The following is a 22,262-nucleotide window of genomic DNA, read 5'->3' on the forward strand; positions in this document are numbered from 1 at the left end:
CCTCTCCCTGCTTCCTCTTCTTCACAGCCCTTCTCTGTGCCCATGACCATGAACTTAACCTCCTTGTCCGCTGCCCATCTCCCATCTTACAGTGCATGTACCTAGGGCTGCACCAGAAACAGGACCCGGCACATGATTTTGATTGACAAGAGGAGGTGGGGCTGGAAGGGAGGAGGAGGAAGGGAAGAAACGGGGAAGATGGAGACAGAGAAAGGGGGGGTCCTGAGGGGGTGGGGAGACAGGGAGGAGGAGGAAGGGAAGAGGACGTGTCTTCCACCTGGAGGCCCAGGGGTACGATCAGAATGACACCCCTGGGCCTCCAGAGTCACCCTGTTCCCACCAAAGTCCCAAACCTGCATCTCCCCCAGGTGCCCTGGGATCTGACTGCCCCCCCCTCCAGAGGTCCCACCCCCACCCCTGAAACTCTTGCAAGACAGAAGAGCAGGAGGCCAGGGTGGGCCCCGGACTCCCGGGGGGGGTCCTCATACAAAAAGGAAAAACAAGGCAGCATACAAGTTTACTCACAGTCGGGGCTTTGTCCCCACATCACAAGGCGAGCCTTCCAGGACCAGGCAGGATACAGGGGGGATTCCTTTGCCGGCAAAATGCAGGTCTAGAAAAATGCAGGTCAACCAGAGCAGAGCGTGACTGGCCTGCTTCCATCCCCCAACCCGGCCTCCGTTCCAGGGAGGGAAGGTCAGTCCTCAGCCACAGAGGGAGGGAGCAGGCACCCACATCCCAGTGCTGGGCTGGAGGGGAGCCCTGCCCCCCAGAGAGACAGAGGGCTGGCGCTGGGGCCTGACCCCATCTGCCCCCAGGGGCAGGGGCCAGTGGCCGCACCCACATGCTTACCTTTGACCCCTGCCCCTTGCTGGGTTTGGACCAGACACAGTGAGACAGAGCAGGTCACAGGTCAGCGCTCTCCTCTTTGGGGTGCAGTGATGTGGGGAGATGGGGGGCCCAGGTGGGTCCAGTGGGGGCAGCCCGGCTGGGCTTCTGCTCACTCGGTTGGCTGCCCTCAGCTCTCTTGCTTTTCCTGCTCTTTTTCCTCCACTTCTGGGCTCCACTGGGGCTCTAAGGGCTCAGTTTTTCCACACAACACCCTCCCCAGACACCTCCAGGCATTTGTAGAATGTGCGTGTGTGGTGAGCTTGCTGGGTTGGGTCGTCTGTGTGTGTCTGTGTGTCTGTGTGTGGAGTGTGCAGTGTGTGTGTCTGTGTGGGGGGTGTTGTGTATATGTGTGTCTGTATGTATGGTGTGTGAGGGGTGTCTGTGTCTGTGTGGGGATGTGTGTGTGTGGTGTGTGTGTGTGTCTGTATGTGTGGTGTGCATCTGTGCATCTATGTATGTGTGTGCATGTGGTGTGTGGTGTGTAAGGGTGTGTCTGTGTCTATGTGGGGGTGTGTCTCTGTGTGAGGGTGTGTGTGTGTGTGTGTGGTGTGTGGAATGTGTGTCTGGGTGTGTGCAGTGTGTGTGTGAGAGTGTGTGTGTGTGGTGTGTAAGTGTTGTATGGTGTGTGCAGTGTCTGTCTGTGTGTGGTGTGTGTTTGTGTGTTGGAGGGACGGGGACAGATGCGAGTTGGCCATCTCTCCAGGAGGTTGGCCCCAGCCCGGGACAGCCGTGGGCACGTTCCAATCATGTGTAATGACACTCAGGGTTGTGAGCCAGAAACCACTTGGAAGAGAAAGCGGAGCAGGGAGAAAAGGAAAATTCAGAGATACAAATGACTCGCCTTCTGTGGATATGTGTTTTGCTTGTTTGCACATTGTTTAGTCCTTAAGAGCTCTGAAAAGTAAAATGAAACCCAAGCCGAGGATGAGGCTCAATTAGGTGCTTAATAAATACTTCCAGTGATGACAAATGGCAGTGATGATAACGAGGCTGCTCCTTCCCTCCCCCTGCTCGGCGTGCCCTCGGTGCTTCTTGCTTCATAATCTTTGCAACAGCGTCACTGGGGAACAAGCCTCAGCTCCGCACCCCACCCCACCCCCGCCGCCGATTCAGGTGGCTGCTGAACTCTGATTGGAACAGGTGAGGATGCTACTCCAGGAAGCAGGATGAGGGGTTGAATCAGCCTGGAGCGCTGCCCTCTTCTGGGGGGACCTCAGCGCCCCTTGTGCTCTGCAGGAGGGGGCGGAGCATCCTTTAGAGCATCCTCTTTGCATTTGTTCTGACAAAACTGGTACAGGAGCCCACGCCCCCCGCTGCCCACCACACCTAGAACAAAGCGAAGACTCCCCGAGGGCCCATCCCCAAGGCTCTCCCTGAGTTGTTCACTCTTTCACTTTACCCCCACTTTTCTTTGGGGGGGTTCCCCTGATACTAGCCTCTTCCAATCAACTTGTCATTCCTCCCCCTTATCAGCCTTGTAAATTCTGCCACCACCTGCCGCCCCCAGCCATCACATTGCAGATTTAATATTTTCCTGTCTCTGGAGGGTAAGTGCCATCAGGACAGGCACCCTCTCTTTCTTATCTTTAAACTTTAAAATAAAGGCTCAAAATATATATATTATGAATGTTTATGAATAAATGAACTACTGAGTGCCATAAAAACACACATCTTCCAGTTTGGAGGTTTCCTCAAAAAAACTAAAAATAGAATTACCATATGATCTAGCCATCCCATTCCTGGGCATATATCCAGACTAAACTATAATTCAAAAAGATACATGCACTCCTGTGTTCATAGAAGCATTATTCACAATAGCCAAGTCATGGAAACAACCTAAATGTCCACTGATAGATGAATGGATTAAGAAGATGTGGTACATACACATGATGGAATATTACTCAGCCATAAAAAAGAACTAAAAGTTCCTGTCTTGGCTCAGCGGAAACAAATCTGACTGGCATCCATGAGGACACAGGTTTGATTCCTGGCCTCAATCAGTGGGTTAAGGACCTGGTGCTGCCGTGAGCTGCGATGTAGGTCAGACGTGGCTCGGATCTGGTGTTGCTCTGGCTGTGGTATAGGCCAGTGGTTACAGCTCCAATTTGACCCCTAGACTGGGAACCTCCATATGCCTCAGGTGCAGCCCTAAAAAGCCAAAAAAAAAAAAAGGAGCAAAACAACGCTATTTACAGCTATAAGAATGGACCTAGGGATTTTCACACTATGTGAAGTAAGCCAGACAGAAAAAGACAGATATATTTTACCACTTATATTTGGAATCTAAAATATAACACAAACGAAACTATTCACACAACAGAGTTCCTGTTGTAGCTCAGTAGGTTAAGAACCTGACAGAGTATCCATGAGGACTAGGTTTGATCCAGTTTGATCCCAGGTTTCGATCAGTGGGCTAAGGATCCAGTGTTACCATAGGCTGTGGTGTAGGTCACAGACGTGGCTCAGAGCCTGCATTGCTGTGGCTGTGTCCTAGGCCAGCAGCTGCAGCTCTGACATGACCCCTAGCCTGGGAACCTCCATATGCTGTAACAGAGCCCTAAAAAGACAAAAGACGGAGTGCGAGGACAGCATGGCTGAGGAAGAGGAAAAGCCTAAAGATAAACAGTGTGTGCACTAGCCCTGCCTGGGCACCAAACAGAAAGTTGACACCACCCCCACCCCCCATCCGTCCCAGCAACCAACGCCCCATCTGGCAACAAACTCCTCCTTTGCCGATGAGATACCCAAGCGCTTTAGATGGACTAGAGGCCCACCCAAGTGTCAAAGTGGTTGGTAAAAAGCCCCTCCCCCCCGTCCACACACCAAAAAGCCAGCTCACACGACCACAGATATCAGACACTAAGAAGCCCCCAGGCGGCTGACCAAACAGGACTCACGTGATTCATTCCAGGGCGGGGTCCAGGCTGCGCAGGCTCAGTGTGGGCGGGGCCACAAGGAGGACGCCCAGGTGGGCGGGGCCTCAAGGAGGGCGGGGCCTCCAGGCCACCTGGGCTTGCGCCTGGGGATCCTGAGTACCACAAGGACCTGTACCAGAGGAGAGTGTGCCGGGCCGCTAGCAGCAGGGGAGAGGGGGTGGTTGGTGTTCCCCCCTGGTTTTCCTTGTCCTTTGTTCTTCCAGCTCACAGCTTTCATGATGGACAAGCCGACCCATCTGGTCATTAGAGCCTGGGGGGAAGAGACCCTTCTCTTCCTGCAGACCTCGAGGCTTGGTTTTTTGGTTCTGTTTTGTTTTTGTTTTTGTTTTGCCGCACCACGGCATATGGAGCTCACTGGCCAGGAATCAGATCCGAGCCACAGCTGCAACCTAAGCTGCACCTGCGGCCATGGGCAGATCCTTAACCCACTGTGCCGGGGTGGGGGTGGGGGGTGTTGAACCTGCAAGGACTCTCCCAAGATGCCATGGATCCTGTTGCGCCACAGTGGGAACTCTGACCCCGCAGCCTTGATGTCACTGAGGTTTCTGTTGAACAACTGGGCTTAAGAGAGTTTGGAGGACTGTGCACAGGCAGTGGGTGTGCAAGGGGGCTGAGGGCATTTCAAGCAGAAGGAACGACCCGAGTAGAGGCACAGAAAAGCCAGCTCAGTGGATTTCGTTGGAAGATTTGAGAAGAGCCTGTGAGTTCTGGCTGGGGAGTGAAGTCCAAAAAGATGAGATGGAGATTTAAGACTAGAAGCATAAGAGTAGATCTGAGGAGTTCCTGTTGTGGAGCAGCAGAAATGAATCTGACTAGTATCCCTGAGGATGCAGGTTTGATGTAGCGGGTTCAGGATCCAGCGTTGCCATGAGCTGTGGTCACAGACACGACATGGATCCAGCATTGCTGTGCCTGTGACTGTGGCCAGCAGCTGTAGCTCCGGTTGGACCCCTTACCTGGGAACTTCCATCCATATGCTTCGGTTGTGGCCCTAAAAAGCAAAAAAAAAAAAAAGAGAGAGAGAGAGAGAGAGAGTGAGAGAGTAGGTCTCAGCCAGATGGAGAATTTGCCCTTACCTCAGTGGACCAGGCCAAGGTGGGGGATGGAAGGTTCCAGAACAAGGAGTGAGATGAGACAACAACCATGACTTGTTCATAAAGCAAATGGATGAATGAGAGTCTGTGGAAGACATGGTGTCGTAGGCAGGATGCCTGGTGTGACAGAGATGGCAGGAGGAGAGACTCTGCTGTAGCTTGTCCCCATGGCCTTCATGCCTGCGTGACCAGTATAGTTTCTTTGCAGATTCAGCCTGCCAGAGGCTGATAGCTATTTTGTTTCTTACAAATGAACAAAACCAGCTCAAAGCCACACACCAGATTAATGAGAAGTCCAGAATCTCCCTCCTGGTGCTCCCTGGCCGCTTCCTTAGTTTCGCTCTCAGCTGCCCCAGGTGCAGGCTCCCTTGGTGTCTGGGGAGGACCGTCCGCCATATCCCCTGCCTGGCACTCATTGGGCATCCTGTGCTTCCCTGGGCCCTGTATCCGCTTCTCCAGGCTCACACCCAGCCATCCCATCCCTGGCCAGCGGTCCAGGAACCCAGCACAACTGGCTCAGCCCTCCCCAGGAAGGGGGGGCACTTTCTGGCCTCCCTGGAGGCCCTCCCACAGGCGGTAGGAAAACCCTCCCCTTCCCAAGCCTTGAGACACAAATGACAACCCCTTTCCCAGCAATATGACCTCCCTAAACATTACCTCCAAACACAAAAGGTCACAAACAACTGCTTCTCCAAAGACAAAGTTGCTCAGGTGCGGTGGCGGCGGTGGTGGCACCTCAAAGCTGACTTACCCCACTAAGAAACCCCAAGTGATTCCAGGGTCAGAGAAAGAAAGAAGAAACAGAGAAAGAAAGAGAAAGCTAGGACATGAGAGCTGCCACTGCATTTGTATGGTAACTTTTTTTTTTTTTTTTTTTTTGGTTTTAGGGCCGCACCTGCGTCATATGGAGTTTCCCAGGCTAGGGGTTGAATGGGAGCCGCAGCTGCAGGCCTACACCACAGCCACAGCAACGCTGGATCCTTAACCCACTGAGGGAGGCCAGGGATCGAACCCACATCCTCTTGGATCCTAGCTGGGTTCATTAACCACTGAGCCACGAAGGGAACTCCTGTATGGTAACATTTTTCGTAGTAGGTTATTATTATTTTGTTGTTTCACTGGGAGTTTTCCTTAACATGGTATATCCTGTGTGTATGACAATCTGAGCAGTAGCATTTGCTCATTAGATCTTCGTGGAGGAGGGAAGAGGGTGGACAGGGAAGCTGGAAGATGGATTTGAGATTCAGCCTGTACCTTCCGCACGGCTGGCTCTCTGCTGGGCGCTGTGCACGCTTTATTTCATTTACACCTCCCCACCGCCTTAGAAGGAAGGTATTATGATTATTCTGATTTTACTGATTTAAAAAAATGAAGAAATAAATCAGATGAATAAATGCATGAATGACAAGGCCATTTATCTCATCCTTTCCATCATGCCAAGAGGAGTTGCCTTCCTGAATTATAAAATATTTTTCAAAAAGTCAGGGAGCAAAAAAAAATATTAAAAAGAGATTAAAGCAGTATGAGCCATTCAGTAGAGGATGAAAATAGCTTTGTGATCCACAGCCTGTCTTCCTAAAGTTTTGGTTATCATGAGTTAGAACCTGCATTAATTCAGAAATTAAAATAATAGCCCCATGTGTGGCAAATTCTGATGACACACTCTGTGATTTTCTGAGCACCTGTTAATATTCTCCTGAACTTTAGTTGGACCTGGATGGTTTCCTGTAAGAGGATCCAGTTTAAATGTTCTACTTCACAGAGAAAAAGCAATAAAATGGAGTGAATCTGAAAAGGTTGGTTTTACATTAAATAGGACTGAAGTACAAACTCTGCAGTGATCCGTATAGAGCCTGCATTTTGAAACAGGGGAAAGGGCCTTTTCTACACATCTGGGGGGGGGGGGTGTCAGTGGACACTTCTGGAACCATCGAGCACACTTGGAACCGTCTCCATGGAGAATATTCACAGGTAAAGGCAGACCTCTGAGGAAAGAAAGGCTCTTCAAATAAACCCCATGCATTTTCTTGAAACGTATTATTATGCTTTCTGGAAATTAGCCCAAGGTTATAAAATAAACGGAATTCTGCGGGGTTTCGCCATCAAGTCACCCTTGCAATCAAAGATCTTGAAGGAATAGCCCTGCACGAAATTCCAAGACACAGACACTCGTGGTTGGCTCTTTCTGCCTCGGCTTCCGGGCCTCTGTACTGGGGCAGCTTGTGCTGGCAGGTCCCTTCAGAGGTGGAGGTTGCCACGTGGTCACAGTCTTCAGCCTCGGGCTAAGAACCCTTAGACTGTTGAACCTGGGCGTCTGATTACCCTGCACATTCTGATGCTCCAAAGATGGGCCCCCTGAGGACAGAGCGGGGTGGACTGGAGGGCAGAAGTCACCTGTAGAAAGAGCTGTGCCCAGAAGGGGTTTCGCAGCCTCATCTAGCACTTGGTCTGTTTTCCTGCTGTTCAGAGGCGCAGCATTCTGGGTCTGCCCTCACTGCGCTGTTGGTATCACAGAACCAATAACTGGGGTGAGGAGGAGAGGGCTACAAAGGCACCGAGATATTCTATGTTTGCTTTAGACGTGCCCTCCATGGAGCTACCTGTGGACAGGTCAATACAGGGCCTCTCACTGCGGGCGCAATGGCATGCCAGGGCAGATGGGGGAAGGGAAGGAGGACAGAGGGAGAGAAATGAAACATCCAACTTCTGAGATGAGAGGGGTTTTTGTGATACTAACAGCGCATTTGAAATGCACATTTAAAAGTGTTCCACCTACCCTTGGATGATGGCCACAGCTCCACTGGTCATACTCAGCCCAGCCTGCACTGAGACCATGACCATGGGGGGTTAGTAGCACCAGATTCCTACCCCACCTCATCCCTTCTTTGCTGTGTGCACCTGTCCTACCTGGGTCCCAACTTTCGCACCTGTAAAATGGAGATACGCCAGCCTTGACTCTCAGAGGGTAAACTCGGACGTCAAATGGGATGATGTTGGCAAGTACATGTGACACAAATGCGGAAACGAGATGGTCGTGAGACATGGCACCTTCCTCAAGGACGCCTGGGCCAAGGAGCCAGGGCTGGTCCCGCCCTTCATCAGCCTGGCCTTGCCATCATGCTGCCCACACTCAGCCCTACCGCAAGCACGACATCCTGATCAGCCAGCTCATCCCCCGCCACCTTACCCAGCACCCCTCCAAGAGATGGGGACGTGCCCAGCCACCCCCCGGACCCCAAGGCCCAAGCTTGGAGGGGCTGGAGAAAGTGTGCACACCTCTGTGGACCAGAAGGGGCCCCCGTCCCTGTGGCCCCCAGTAAAAAGGTGCAAACAGAATAAATAGACACATTCCACGAATAAAACAAACTAGCGAATATAACAAAAAAGAAACAGACTCACAGATCTAGAGAACAAGCGAATGGTGACCGGTGGCAGGGGAGGGGGGGAGCAGGGAGGGGCAAGATAGGAGGAGAGGCTTGGAAGGTACAAACTACTAGGTATAAAATAAATAAGCAATAAGGACATATTGTACAGCACAGGGAATTGTGCCAATGTTTTATAATAAGTATCAAGTGGAACGTAACCTTTAAAAACTGTGAATGACGATGTTGTATAATATTACACACCCACCATAATCCAATGGAAAAAAAAGAATGCAATTTTAATGAAGCTAAGGACAGTTTATGTTTTATTTTTCCTTGTATTATTTTAGCCTGGTAACGACGCTATACATAGTAGGAACTCAAATATATTCATTGAATGAAGATCTTGCCTCCTGATCTAACAGCAGTGGCCACGCTGCTTTTTCTCTGTTCTTCAGCCCACGCTTGTGCTTCTCAGCCAGAGGCTTGATCAACACACATACCCCCAGCCAAGATTTTTTTTTCCTTCTTTTTTTTTTTAGTTCTGCACCAGTGGCATATGGAGATTCCCAGGCTAGTGGGTGAATCGGAGCTGCAGCTGCTGGTCTACACCACAGCCACAGCAACGCTGGATCCTTAACCCACTGAGCGAGGCCAGGGATTGAACCTACGCCCTCATGGATCATAGTCAGATACATTTCCACTGCACCACAAAGGGAACTTCCCAAGATTTTTATGTGCCCTGGTGGGGGCTGGAGGGGTTGTGTGTTTCAAAAAAATCTCCCCAAACATTTCCACCATGAACCCCCACCTCCCCAGTTAGGCCCCTAAGCTCAACTCCTCCAAGGAACCCACTGAGGACCAATAACTCCCCAGACCCTCCAGAACGTGAATGGCGGCGTCAGGCACAGCATCCTCCCCTTTTGTCCTCACGTGGTTTCTCTCTCCGAAGCACGTCTACTCCTGTGCCAAGGCCGCCTGGTCCCCTGGGGACACAGCTGCAGCTGGACAGGCCTCTGGCACAGCAAACAGTTCCAAAGGTCTGAATTTAACGAAACACATCTTTTCTAAAGCCATTTTATAAAGAGATAGCGGGTTCCAGTGGGAGGTAAAGAGACACCCCTCCACCCCGGGAAGCCATGAAACTTCCTGCATTCTAGAGGTGCCAGCAAAGCAGTTTAGAAGGAGGCCAAACCCAGCTGAGAGTCCAGAGAAGATGACTTTGGGGTGGGCCTCCAAGAGTGGGTACCACCTTGGCCGCTGAGGGCAGGGGAGAAGAGAGGTACATGCATCCTGCATCCCAAGCTCTGCCTCATCTGGTCTTCACAACCACCCGAAGAGGTAAGATCTCTATTAGCCCATTTTCCAGATTAGGAAGCCAAGGCTCGGAGAAGGTAACTGAGGCCAACAGCCAGCCGGTGCCAGGACTAAGATTTGACCCTCGCTGTCCAACGACTACTTCATGCTCCCAGAGAAAGTTGGAGGCATCAATTCTCGAAGAGAAACTGAAGGAGCCCCCAGATGGGAACTCCAAAAAGGAGCTCTTTTAGGCTTTGCAGGCAAGGGGCGAGTGGCTCCCATGTGGGTTGGGGCCTTGGGGAGGAATGAGCGCATCTGTATCTGGAAAACCCTTGACGTCTACCTGGTGAAGGAGTCTCTGCGGTGGAGGCAGCCCAGCCTCCCTGGCCTCCGCCTCTCCCCCCATCTTTTTTGCACAGAACCTGGACTCCGGCATCAGGTATAGGGTTTCAGTTTGAAAGGACTTCTGTGGCTGGGTGGTGGTGATGGTTGTCCAACAGTGTGAATGCACTTAATGCCACTGAACTACACACTTAAAAATGGTTAAGGTTGGAGTTCCCATCGTGGCTCAGTGGTTAACGAATACGACTAGGAACCATGAGGTTGTGGGTTCGATCCCTGGCCTTGCTCAGTGGGTTAAGGATCCGGCGTTGCCATGAGCTGTGGTGTAGGTGGCAGACTCGGCTCGGATCCCGAGTTGCTGTGGCTCTGGCGTAGGCTGGTGGCTACACCTCCGATTGGACCCCTAGCCTGGGAACTTCCATATGCCGTGGGAGCGGCCCAAGAAAATGGCAAAAAGACCAAAAAAAAAAAAAAAAAGGTTAAGGTGGTAAGTTTTAGGTTATGTATATTTTACCACCATCTTTTTTTGGCCACCTCGTGGCATATGGAGTTCCTGGGCCAAGAATCAGCTTTGGCCACGCCGGATCCTCAATCCACTGTGCTGGGCCAGGAATGGAACCTGCACTCCAGAGACACCAAGGATCCCATTGCGCCATGGCAGTAACTCCCACCACAATTTTTTTTTAAACCCCATTGCAGGAGTTCCTCATGGCTCAGCAGTTTGAGGATCCAGCCTTGTCACTGCTGTGGCTCTGGTTACAGCTGTGGCTTGGGTTCAGTCACTGGCCAGGGAACTTCTAGGTGCTTTGGATGGAGCCAAAAAAATAAAATAAATAAAATAAAATCCCACTGCACTCGGCCAAAGACAAGGTGGCTTTGATGCTCACTGTGTTGGAAGACTGAAGAGGTCTGGCCCCAAGCTCCCAAATCCCTTGTGAGGTAGCCTCCAAACCAGATGCTGAGCCACGCCTGCCTCCCCAGGGGGCCTGCAGTGCAAGGTGGGGGGTGGGCAGGAAAAGTGAGCCAGGAAAGAAAACCAGTGGGAAGGGGGGACCTACCCTGTACTCTTGGAGAGTGTGGGGAGACCTTTCCACTCCACCCACGTCCCAGGTGAAACAAGGCAGAGGTGCCAGGGGCTGAAAAGGAAAGGACCTGCCGGCTCGCCTTCCTGATTCTCTGCAAGGACCACTGAGTGTTGCACCCATGGGTGGGTCTGTGCCAGGTGAGCTCGAATAGTCAGTCAACAAACAAGCATGTCCTGGTCTGCACCAAGGCCCTGAGGTTGCACTGAGTGAGAGCCTTTGTCCTCCCCTGGATCCCGGCAGGGGGTTGACAGGTGCAGGGACAGTTACAGTCCCATGTGGTAGGATCTGGGGGAGGGGTGCACTCAGGATCGGGGTGGCAGGATTCTCTGGGAATGCTTCCCAGAGGAGGCAGGCCTTCCCTGGGTGTTGAAGGAGTAGGGGAGATTATTAGAAGGGATTGGGGAGGAGGAGTGGGGCTCCCAAGTCGTGGGAAAAATCCAGGCAGGCCTCTCACATTCTCTCCACCCCCCCACCCCCACCCCCCCTCATTGGTCCTGGGTCCTGCTGACCGACTACAAACTACAAGGAAGACAAGGCCGTGATGGTCGGCTTGGCTGCCTCCTTAAGAATTCAAAGAATAGGTGATCACTAAGACTGACTCCCAGGAGACACTGAAGGAGCTCTTGAAAGATAAAAATTCTCTATACGACGAGGAGCAAGTCCTCCGTGAGGCACCCCCTCGTCCTACCTCCCCATGAGCAGAGCAGAGCGGAGGAGCAGAGAGACAGAAGGTGGCTGTGGAAGGATGCCCGGCAGCATGTTTTTATTTCTTCTGCACGTGGCTTCCAGAGGGACCAGAGCCGCCCCTTCAGGTAAACACCCACCCACAGAGCTGGGGAACAGGATGTGCCCCCCAAGCCCACCTGCAAGCCAGGCCACAGCTCCTTACATCCATAATTACCTGTGCTCGGAGTTCCCGTCGTGATTCAGTGGAAATGAATCTGACTAGGATCCATGAAGACATAGGTTCGATCCCTGGTCTCACTCAGTGGGCTAAGGATCTGGCGTTGCTGTGACTGTGGAACAAGGCCAGCAGCTGCAGCTCCCATTCAGCCCCTAGCCTGGGAATCTCTATATGCCCCGGGTGCACCCCCCCCCCAAAAAAAAGCATAATTACCTGTGTCCCAAGGCAGGTTCCCAGTGATGCTCTGGCCAAGACATCCAGAGGCCAGCACTGGCCCTTCTGGAGAGAAGCCTCCTGCCCCACATCACCTCCTGGGCCTAACACTTTCTCTCCTCTACCCCGTCCACCGCCCCCATCTCTCAGAGGGTTCTAATCTTGGGCCCCAAGAGCAAAGAGTTACACCGAGATCTTCTGGAACCTTCCTCACAGCTCCTGCTGTGTATTCTCCTTTCCCAGGTATCCCAGAGGGCGACTTTCAGGACCACAGGAGAAAGATGTGATCAGTCCAGAAACTGCTGACTTCAGCCTGACTCCTCTGGCCGGGAGTCCAACCCTAGAGACAGCGAGAGGCCGGGGTGGGGGGCTGGGCTGTGCACCCACGTTTCCCATGATGACATCCACAGCAGAGGGGTCCCTTGACCACATCCTCACAGCTAGGAAGTGGGGGGCAGGGCAGTGGGCGGCAGGGCTTGCTCAGGTCTGGCCGCCCCCAAAACTCGTAACTCACTAAAACATGCTGTCCCCGGAGATGGGGATGACGCCTCTCTGAGCAGGTAGCAGAAAGCAAACGCACGTGGTCTCGCGGGTGTTTCGTGTGGCATTAAAGATAACACTTTACCGCCTTGTGGAGACACAGCGGACGGCGGACGTCCCTCCCAGCCTCCCAGCCCTGTAGACACCAGTCTGGGTGTCCTCTCTCTGTCTCTCTCTGTCTCCTTCTGTGTCTCTCTGACTCTTTTTCTCTCTCTGTTTCTCTCTCTCCCTCCCTACTCGCCCTCATCTACTGGTTTCCCCAGTAGAGTTTTACAGCCATAATAATATAGTCCATCTTCCAGAGCTTAAGGCACTTTTACATATTATCTCATTTGTCTTCGCAGCATCTCTGTAAGGTGAAGACTTGACAGAAATAGTAAAACAATTCTCAAGCGCTATAAAGGAACGTCCAGGTGGTTTAATTCCAAAGCACGGAGATGCCGGGGGTCCACGAGACAGATGCTTCCAGAAGATGCACTGAGCCTGTCGGCACATGAGGCGGTGTAGCAGCCTGCATCTCACGCCTTCTACAAGCCTAGAAGTGGGCTGTTTTAAGAAGAGAAGATGTGCTATGGCCTCAACCTGAAAGAAGGAATTAACTCTGTCTGAGGCATCCTCTCTGAAAGGAGCATGGGATATGTGTGCTCAGCTTTGAAGGATGGCTAGGATTTTTCTAGGCCGGGAAGAACGATCTGGAACCGAGATGTGCCAGCGTCTTGGCTGTTTGGGGCTCATGGGGTTGGATAACCAGGTACCATGGTGGGCAATGGAATAAAGATGTGATCCCAGAAGCCTTGGTGCTTTTTCCAGGGGCCAAGGTTTTGTGCTCCACACTGTGACTGTACCAGAGCTTTAGGACATGGCCCTGCCCACATGGAGTTTATAACTCCTGGGGGAATAGATCAGTAGACACTGAACCATTGGAACGCCATCGCCTTAGAGGATTAGACCTGATTCTCCCACTAAGGCAATTAAGTCAGAAAGAGAAAGACAAATACCATACGTATCCCTTATATATGGAATCTAAAATATGGCACAGATGAACCTATCTACAGAACAGAGACAGACTCACAGACATGGACAGCAGACCTGAGGTTACCAAGGGGGAGGGGGATGTGGAGGGAGAGGGATGGAGGGGGATGGACAGGGAGCTTGGGATGAATGGATGCAAACCCTGTTACATTTAGAATGACTAGACAATGAGGCCCTGCTCTATAGCACAGGGAACTATGTCCAGTCACTTGTGGAACATGATGGAAGATAACATGAGAAAGAGAGTGTGTATAGATGTGTGACTGGGCCACATTGCTGCACAGCAGAAATTGACAGAACATAGTAAATCAACTATAATAAAAATTTTTTAATGAAAACTTTTTTTAAAAAGAAATAACTTTCCAAATAAAAATCAAGCTGGGCAGGGTCAGCCCAAAAGTCATCACGGGAGATCGTGGAGGTGAACTGGGAGAAAAGGAAAGCATTTAGGTTGGCAAGGGGCTGGGGCAGGGGGTGCGGGGCGGTGTGTGGGGAAAGCCTGGGGTGGGAGCCCATTAGACCCCTATCCTCTCAGCATCACCTCTGTCCCCAGACGGCCTTGACGAGATTGGTACTTGGGCACTTGGGTGTCATTACTGATTGGTACTTGGGTGTCATTATTAATCGGTACTTGGGTATCATTACTGATACTTGGGTAACATTGATACTTGGGTCATCATATCAATCTCTTGGGTGCCATCATTGATTGGTACTTGGGTATCATTATTGATACTTGGGTAACATTGATACTTGGGTCATCATATCAATCTCTCTTCTATGTGGAAAGTCTACCATGGCTCCTTTTTTGGTGGGAAGCAAGCTAATCAAGTGGCCGTGGGGGCATCTAGGTCCCTGACTGGAGGATGGAAAGGTTGCAAGCCCTTGAACTCACATCTCCGCCTGCCTAGTTGTCTGTCTTGGCAGATGGAGGCTCCAGCATTGTTTCTCATGCCCGCGACCTTCTGAGAGATGCTGGCTGACCCAGGGCACTCTAGAGAACTTGAAACAATTAGTTTTTGAATGAATGACTGAGTGAATGGGTAAGAACCTGAATCCTCTTTCCTGTCCCGTCCTGTGCCCATCACAGGCAGGTCACCAGAGTCCTGTGCCTGATATTTGTCACCCCTTGATATCCAAGGGGGAATTGGTTCCAGGACCCCAAAGATACCAAAATCCACAGATGTTTAAGTCCCTGATATAAAAGTGTAGTATTTGCATATACCCGACTCGCATCCTCCCCTCCCACCTTAAATCAACTCTAGATTCCTTACAATACCTGGTATGATGGCAAAGCTGTATAAATAGACGTTCTGAGCCACAAAGTCAATTTTTGCTTTTTGGAACCTTCTGGAACTTTTTTCTTTCCAATAGTTTTGACCTGCCATTGTTTGAATCTGCGAATGGGGATGCAGAGAGTCGAATGTACTTAACTTCGGCCCAGTGCTGCTCCAAGTGCCTTACTCATACCCTCCCTAATTCCCCTGACTTCCCTGGGGATGTTCACACACGTCTGACAGCTGAGAAAATGGAAGTTCAGGGAGGGTGTTAATAACAGCGCTGATAGTAAAGTCAACGACTGCTGACTCTCGTTGAGCACTGAATGTGTGTCAGACATTGTCTAAGTGGTATAAACACATCAGCCCACTTAATCCTATGACAACCCTATGAGGTAGCCATTTTGAAGATAAGAAAACCAAGAATGGGGTAAGTGATGCCGCAAGTTCTCAGGGCAAGTGAATGCGGGAAGGAGAAGATGAACCGGCCCTAGGAAGGCAGGTGCAATCAACAAAAATAGGAAGTCACAGGAGTTCCCACTGTGGTGCTGTGGAAACAGATCTGACTAGTATCCTTGAGGACGCAGGTTCAATCCCTGGGTTAAGGATCTGGCGTTGCCAAGAGCTGTGGTGTAGGTCAAAGATGCAGCTTGCATCCCACGTGGCTGTGGCTGTGGCTGTGGCCAGCAGCTGTAGCTCCGATTTGACCCCCAGCCTGAGAAACTTCATATACTGCAGGTGTAGCCCTAAAAAGCAAAAAAAAAAAAAAAAAAAAAAAAAAAAAAGGAAGTAACTTCAATCCCCTTCTGCCCCTCTTGCACGGGGTGGGGGGGGTCGTCCATCCCCAAAGCAGAGGGCAGTGGCCACTGGTGGGTTTGGGCCCCTGCCCCTCCAGACTCAGAGCCATTGAGAGTTCACCCCTTCCACATGGCTGACATGGAGCTGTAGCTCTTTCGATGATAAAGGCTCTGGGAATGGCTTAGGGGAGGAGAGTTAATGAGTTCACAGCAAACAGGGCAGGAGCCTGATTGTTCCCACTGCAGGGAGTTGGCCAAGCCCCCGGGAAGTTCTGTCTTTCTGCACCTGCCCGAATGGAAGTGCAGGGTCCTCTTCTCCCATCAGGGACCAGACTCACCACCCAGAATGGAGAGGCACTAAAGAAGCTTCCCTCCAAGCTGCCCCTGGCCAATCCCACCCCATCCTGCCTTGGCGGGATTACAAGGTGACCATCAATGATCTTGTGGGTCCTGACCCCCCCCACACACACCCCCCCCCCCATGGATGTAGAGAACAGAGGCTGGGATGTCAGTAGAGGTGCCTGGACTCCTGTTCCTGTTCCACCGCCTGGAGACTCACAGGACCGGCCGTGTATGGAGAGCAGCAGGAAGGGCTCAGGTGTGAAGAAAAACAGTCTGGGTTCAAATCTTGACTTTTTCATTTACTAGCTGCGTGACTGTGGCTGCATTTCTAAACCTCTCTAGGCATCAGTTTTCTTTTAACAAAGAAAAGGAAGAGAGAGAAAATGAAGAATGAAAGAAAGAGGGAGGGAGGGAGGGAGGGAGAGAGAGAGAAAGAAAAAGAAAGAAAGAGGGGGAGAGAAAGAGAGAGAGGGAGAGAAAAAGAAAGAGGGCGGGGCTGGCAACGCGGTCAGGCCACACCCCCACGCCGGTACCGCCCGGTGCCCTTCCGTGAGCTTTGATCTGATTGGCCAGTGAGACCCTTCCCTCTTTTCCTCTGGGGCTGCTAGAAGACTAGCCTCCATCATGAACGGCACAGTAACTCTCAGGACCAGGAGGTTCATGACCAACTGACTGCTTCAGCAGAAACAAATGGTCATCCATGTCCTTCATCCTGGGAAGGCAATAGTAGCTAAGGCAGAAATTCGGGAAAAAGCTAGCCAAAATGTACAAGACTACACCAGATGTCATCTTTGTCCTTGGATTCAGAACCCGTTTTGGTAGTAGCAAGACAACCGGCTTTTGCATGATTTATGATTCCTTGGATTACGCAAAGAAAAATGAGCCCAGACACAGGCTTGCAAGACACGGTTTATATGAGAAGAGAAAGAGCTCAAGGAAACAGAGAAAAGAATGCAAGAACAGGATGAAGAAAGCCAGGAGAACTGCAAAGGCCAATGTTGGTGCTGGCAAAAAGAAGGAGTAAAGATTCTGCAGTGACTGTGCAAAATTTCATGAGGGGCCTAATAAACTAAGAACTTAAAAAAAGGAAAAAGAAAGAGAGAAGGAAGGAAGGAAAGAAAGAAAGAGAAAGAAAGAAAGGAAGGAAGGAAGGAAGGAAGGAAGGAAGGAAGGAAGGAAGGAAGGAAGAAAGAAAGAAAGAAAGAAAGAAAGAAAGAAAGAAAGAAAGAAAGAAAGACAGACCTTACCTAATGAAATAAGTTAGCATATATAAATGGCCTATATAGCACAAATATTAATCAAATACAACCAGTTTCCTTCCCCATCCCTAAAACAGAACCAGCCTTGCCTGCCTCTCCCTACCTTACAGGGACTGGGTGCCAGAGAGCTGAGGCATCAAACATGAAGACAGTCTGTGACCTGTATCTACAAAAGGCATGGGTCCCCCATGCTTCCCCCAGGGAAAGTGCAGCACTGACCTCCCACCACAGGCTGGCTGGCCACTGGTGTCAGTGATTTAGGGCCCTGTGTGGTGGTCTTGCCCGTCGGTCCCAAAGCAGGCAGCACAGTGAGCCTCTGACACCTCACCCTCTGGTCCTTCTGATGGAAGTGAGCCACCCCACGCTTGCTAGCAAAGCTTGGGAGAGTTGAGGGACCATCCCAGTGCCCCAGGAAGGCCACCTGGAGCACCAGATGTTAGAGTGCAGAGTCCGAGGACCAGACGGGAACAGAAGGGAAAGCCTCTCGAAGGACCAGTGCTCATCTCAGAGACAGCCAAGCCTCCCTCCAGTGACAGGATGGAGAGCCGGTCCCACGGCTCCAAAGACTGGACACAAAGCACAGAGCAGGAAGCAGGAAGCCCGAGGGGCTGAAGCCAGAGGCGGCGCAAGCTCAGAGACCCGCCCCATCTCCTGCTCTGCCCAGCCCCCTTTCCAGAAGCTGGCACCACAACCTCTGGCAAAGCCACTCACACTTCCCTCTCAGCGCCATTTCCACATTAGAAAGCCCAGGAAAACAGTAATCATCTGCTTCCTTTCCCCAAAGTCTTTAAATAATTAACATTTATGGGTTGGCTTTGAACTCCTCAGAAAAGAGCTGCTATGAAAATATTATTATTGTTTTAAAAAAATAATATGTCTCCAATCACTAGCGGTTGCGGAAGGTCTGTTATCTGATCCTTGAGGTAGCTGTTTGCAAGCTGATTAATTAGAACTCCGTTTTTCAGTCTTTTTAATTTAGATGTTAATAAATTCAATAATTTTACCCATTTATTGTCCCAGATAAGATCCTCTGGGAATAACTGCTCATTTACAGTAGTGACCTGGGCGAGAAGGCTCATAAACTGGATTAGGAATGGCTTCAATATGAAACGAAAAGTGCATTTTGAATACGTCGCCCTCTCGCAGGCTTCTGAATTACCAGCCTCACCACCCAGTCCAAATTCCACCATCGAGTTGAATTAATATTCCTATAAGAACTGTAGTGCTTGCAGAGTCCAATTTTCTGTTTAATTTCTCAACTCAGGCATACTGACTTTTCCATTTAATTGACTTTGCCTCCATCTTTACCCAAAGGAAAAAGAGACACAGAAGCATAGGGAAAATGACTTCAGCAGCGTCCCTGTCCCTGTGCCCTCCCCCTGACGCTGCCCCACCCCACGCCCCAGGCTGAGAGGCAGCCGGCCTGGGAGGAGCGACACAGCATCCTGGGACGTGGGGACCCACGTGGGAGGCGGTGAGAAGAGCCGGGGCTCACTCCTGTGTGACCTGGGGCACCCTTCTCTGGGTGAAGGTGCCAGGAGACGGCGCGGGGGAGCAAGGGGCCGTAAGCGATCTGGGGGAGGAGGGGGCTTCTGTCCATCCAGGAGAGTCAGCTCCTTGCCCTGCTGGAAACTCCAGCCACCGGCCTTTCTGGGTCTTGACGCCACGCAGCAACGCAAAATCGCACTAGGCATTTACCACGGGGTGTAACTTATTTTCTTCTAAAAGCCCAACTCCAGGTTGATCTGGAGCTCCGAGCCCCTTTGAAGAGAACCCAGGTCCTCCTCTGGATGTCAGGGAGCCACAGCCTGGTCCTGGTACTCGCCCTCCCTCCCTCTTCTTGGCCCCGCCACTCCTCTCCGGCTCTTGGCCTCTGCTTCCCTCCCTCCCCCCACCCCACCCCACCCGGCTCCACCCTGCCACCTGCCTCCCTCACTGGCTCTCCTCCGTCAAGGTTTTGTTACACATCCATGGCCGACCATAATTGCCTAAACAATAATAAAGCTCACCCAACAGTCCCCAATTACCCATGCTGACCTGTGCGGCCATCAGAGGCAGCAGGACCACCCCCAAACCACAGACACTGTCATCTGGTCCATGGGGTGAGAGGGCTGCCTGAGCAGTGGAGTGATCAGTATCCCCAGGAAGTGCTATAGTCCCAGTCTGGAGTCCGCTCTGCCTGGCACAACCTTTCCCCAAGTGTTGTTTCACTGGGGAGGCCAAAGCAGCACCAGCAGACCCAGGGTGGGTGGATGGAAAGCTTTTCCTTCAAAAGGGAGCAGCCTAATCAGACCATATGCTGAGAAGAGAGGTGAGAAGATAAACCCCACTCAGTCCAAACAAGAGAATGAGCAGTCAGGGTGCTTTGGAAGAGCCAGCTCTGAATCTCAGTCTTGTGGGGTGTGAGGAGTCTCTCTAGCTGTGTGTGCAGAGCCTGCTTCCTCATGTCTGGGTGAAGTGGGGCCACCTGTGTCCCACGGCCACCCCCTCACCTAGGCCCCATCATGTGGCATCAGGGTCCCAAACCCTGTGCTCACCTGCCTCCCACTGCCCTTATGTTACCGACACTGGTCCTTGGACTCTTTGAATCAATAGAAATTGCTAAGAAGCCAGATGGGAAATTCAGGCAAGGCTTTCTTGGTTCTCGTGCTGCAGCACAAAGGAGCGAGAAGTAGTAACAGGTGCCCCTCTCGCTCCCCTAGGTGGGGGCCCAGCTGGCTCCTTAGATGGGGTGACAACAGGAGCAGGTGCTAGGTTGGCCAGGAGACAGAGCTTAGGGGGTCTGCCCACCTGCTTGGTGGTACTGTGAGCGGGGATCATGAGTGCCCACCTGCTTTTGCTCCGGGCACCTCCAAAGTGGCAGTTAGTTTGTGGCCTTTTTGTATCTTGATGCGTATAGTGGCCCCAACTGCATGTGTGTGCAGTTATTTTTAGTCCCTTGTACTTGCTTTGCACTCTTGCTGGAGGAGATGTTTGTCCAGGTGCGAGAACTGTGGCTGGTGAAGGGTCCTGGTCTCAGGTGCCAGACTGTCTCACTGCCACTCCCACAACCAGCATTTTATGAATCAACACTGAGTAGTCATGCTGCGAGCCACATGGGAGGTCCAATTCTAAAAGGCAGACTTGGGGGAGTTCCCGTTGCAGCTTAGCAGGTTAAGAACCTGACTAGAATCCACAAGGATGTGGGTTTGATCCCCGATCTCGCTCAGTGGGTTAAGGATCCAGCATTACCATGAGCCATGGTGTAGGTCACAGACATGGTTTGGATCTGGCCTTGCTGTGGCTGTGGTGTAGGCTGGCAGCTCCAGCTCCCATTAGACCCCTAGCCTGGGAACCTCCATATGCTGCAGGTACGGCCCTAAAAAGACAAAAAAAAAAGAAGAAAAAGAAAAAGAAAACCCCAGAAGGAGCTCAATGGTTCATTAATGCTCCTTCCCTCATCCCCAAAGCAGAGAGAGGCCTGGCTGTACCACGGTAAGAGGGGGTATAGCCAGCAGTGAAGCCTGCAGCCTGGACCTGCCACCTTCCAGCCATGTGACCTCTGTACCCCAGTGGTCCCCTCTACAAAGTGGGGCTGAGAACAGTACCTACTACATGCATTTCTTTTGTACTGATTAAATGAATTAACATAGGGTCTAGTGCACAGTGCATGCTATATTGGTGTTTGCAATTATTTACTGTCAGTAAGATGCTTCGCCTGAGGCCAAGGCCTATGCTTTATATCCCCAGATTCCAGACTGTCATGAAACAGAAAACAGAAAACAGAAAAATCATCTAGTGGAAAAGCATGGGAGAGAAACAGAGTTAGAGTCGAGTCCTGGTTGCGTGATCTTGGATGGAGTTCTATGGACCTTCAGTCCTGTGAAAAGCTTGCAGGTCTGCTGTGAGGCTGGGGATGATGTTTGCAAAACCCTTATCAGCACAGGGCCTGTCGTTATAGGACACTGGGTAAATGGTGGCTGTAATCTTGGTGATTATTGCTGAATGAATGAGGGGAGGGTGAGCGGCTGTCTCTCCAAGGCTGGAATTACATCAGTAAATCTTCAGGAAACCAGCGTCCCCAGGGGCAGGTCCAGCAACATAAATTGGGGGGCCTGGTGCAAAATGAAAACACAGGGCCCTTTGTCCAAAAAGTATCCGGTATGTCAAGCTGGCAGTAGCAGAGCATTAAACCAAGCACAGAAGTCGTCCCCGCCCATGCGACCTGACCAGCACTGGTTCAGCCAAAGGGGCCCTCTCATCTTGCAGTCAAAGATCCAGTGTTGTCACTGCTGTGGTGTGGGTTCGATCCCCGGTCTGAGAATTTCCACGTGTCTCAGGCGTGGCCAAAAAAAGTCTCGGCCCAGGGAATTCGGGCACCTCGTGTCACTTTTTTTTTGTGGACCAACTCAGCAGTGCAAGGCCAAGAGCTCAGGGTGCCCAAGGCCAGGCCAGGTGTGCCCAGTGACATGTTCCCCACAGAAGCCCAGTCCCCCTCCTGCAGCTGAGACCTTAGCTCGCAAAGAACGAACCACTCAAGGCTGTCCTTATTGTTAATTAAGCATGGACAAAAATGTGCAGGGTATGTGCAGCCAATCGATTTATTGACCCTAAGCTCTCACGCCCCTCTCAGCACGCTGACCCCACGCTGAGCTGTGGGCACCTCCCTGGCCCCTGGCTTTTACCACATCCACAATATGTGCTGTGGCCAATGACAGCAACTGGGTGTGCCCTCTTGCACACCCATCTCTCCGCCCCAGAGAACATACCCTTGGTGGCCCTCGCCCCCGAAAGAGGAGAAACACACGTGGCAGACCTGGATACACACCGCAGCCTGCAGTCAAGCCCAGCTAACCTCAGCCAAGATCAGCTGAACCCACCCAATCTATAGACCTAATGAGCGAGAAATAAAT

General features: G+C 51.5%; 1 protein-coding gene and 1 pseudogene across 1 annotated transcript in view; one reads left to right on the top strand and one right to left on the bottom strand.

Annotated features, from left to right (window-relative positions):
• CAPN8 (calpain 8) overlaps positions 1–22,262 on the bottom strand; it is a 147,276-nt gene that overhangs the window by 39,035 nt on the left and 85,979 nt on the right. The window contains exon 20 of the transcript XR_014817504.1: positions 526–613. The gene's annotated coding sequence lies outside the window, so the exon portion shown is untranslated. The remainder of the gene's footprint in view (positions 1–525; positions 614–22,262) is intronic.
• Positions 16,736–17,148, top strand: LOC100625455 (small ribosomal subunit protein eS24 pseudogene; annotated as a pseudogene).

Source organism: Sus scrofa, chromosome 10 (genome assembly GCF_054392235.1).
Source record: "Sus scrofa isolate SSC_HxYL_T2T_F1_AM1 chromosome 10, Sscrofa_HxYL_maternal_Yorkshire_Landrace_v2.0, whole genome shotgun sequence".
NCBI lineage: Eukaryota > Metazoa > Chordata > Mammalia > Artiodactyla > Suidae > Sus > Sus scrofa.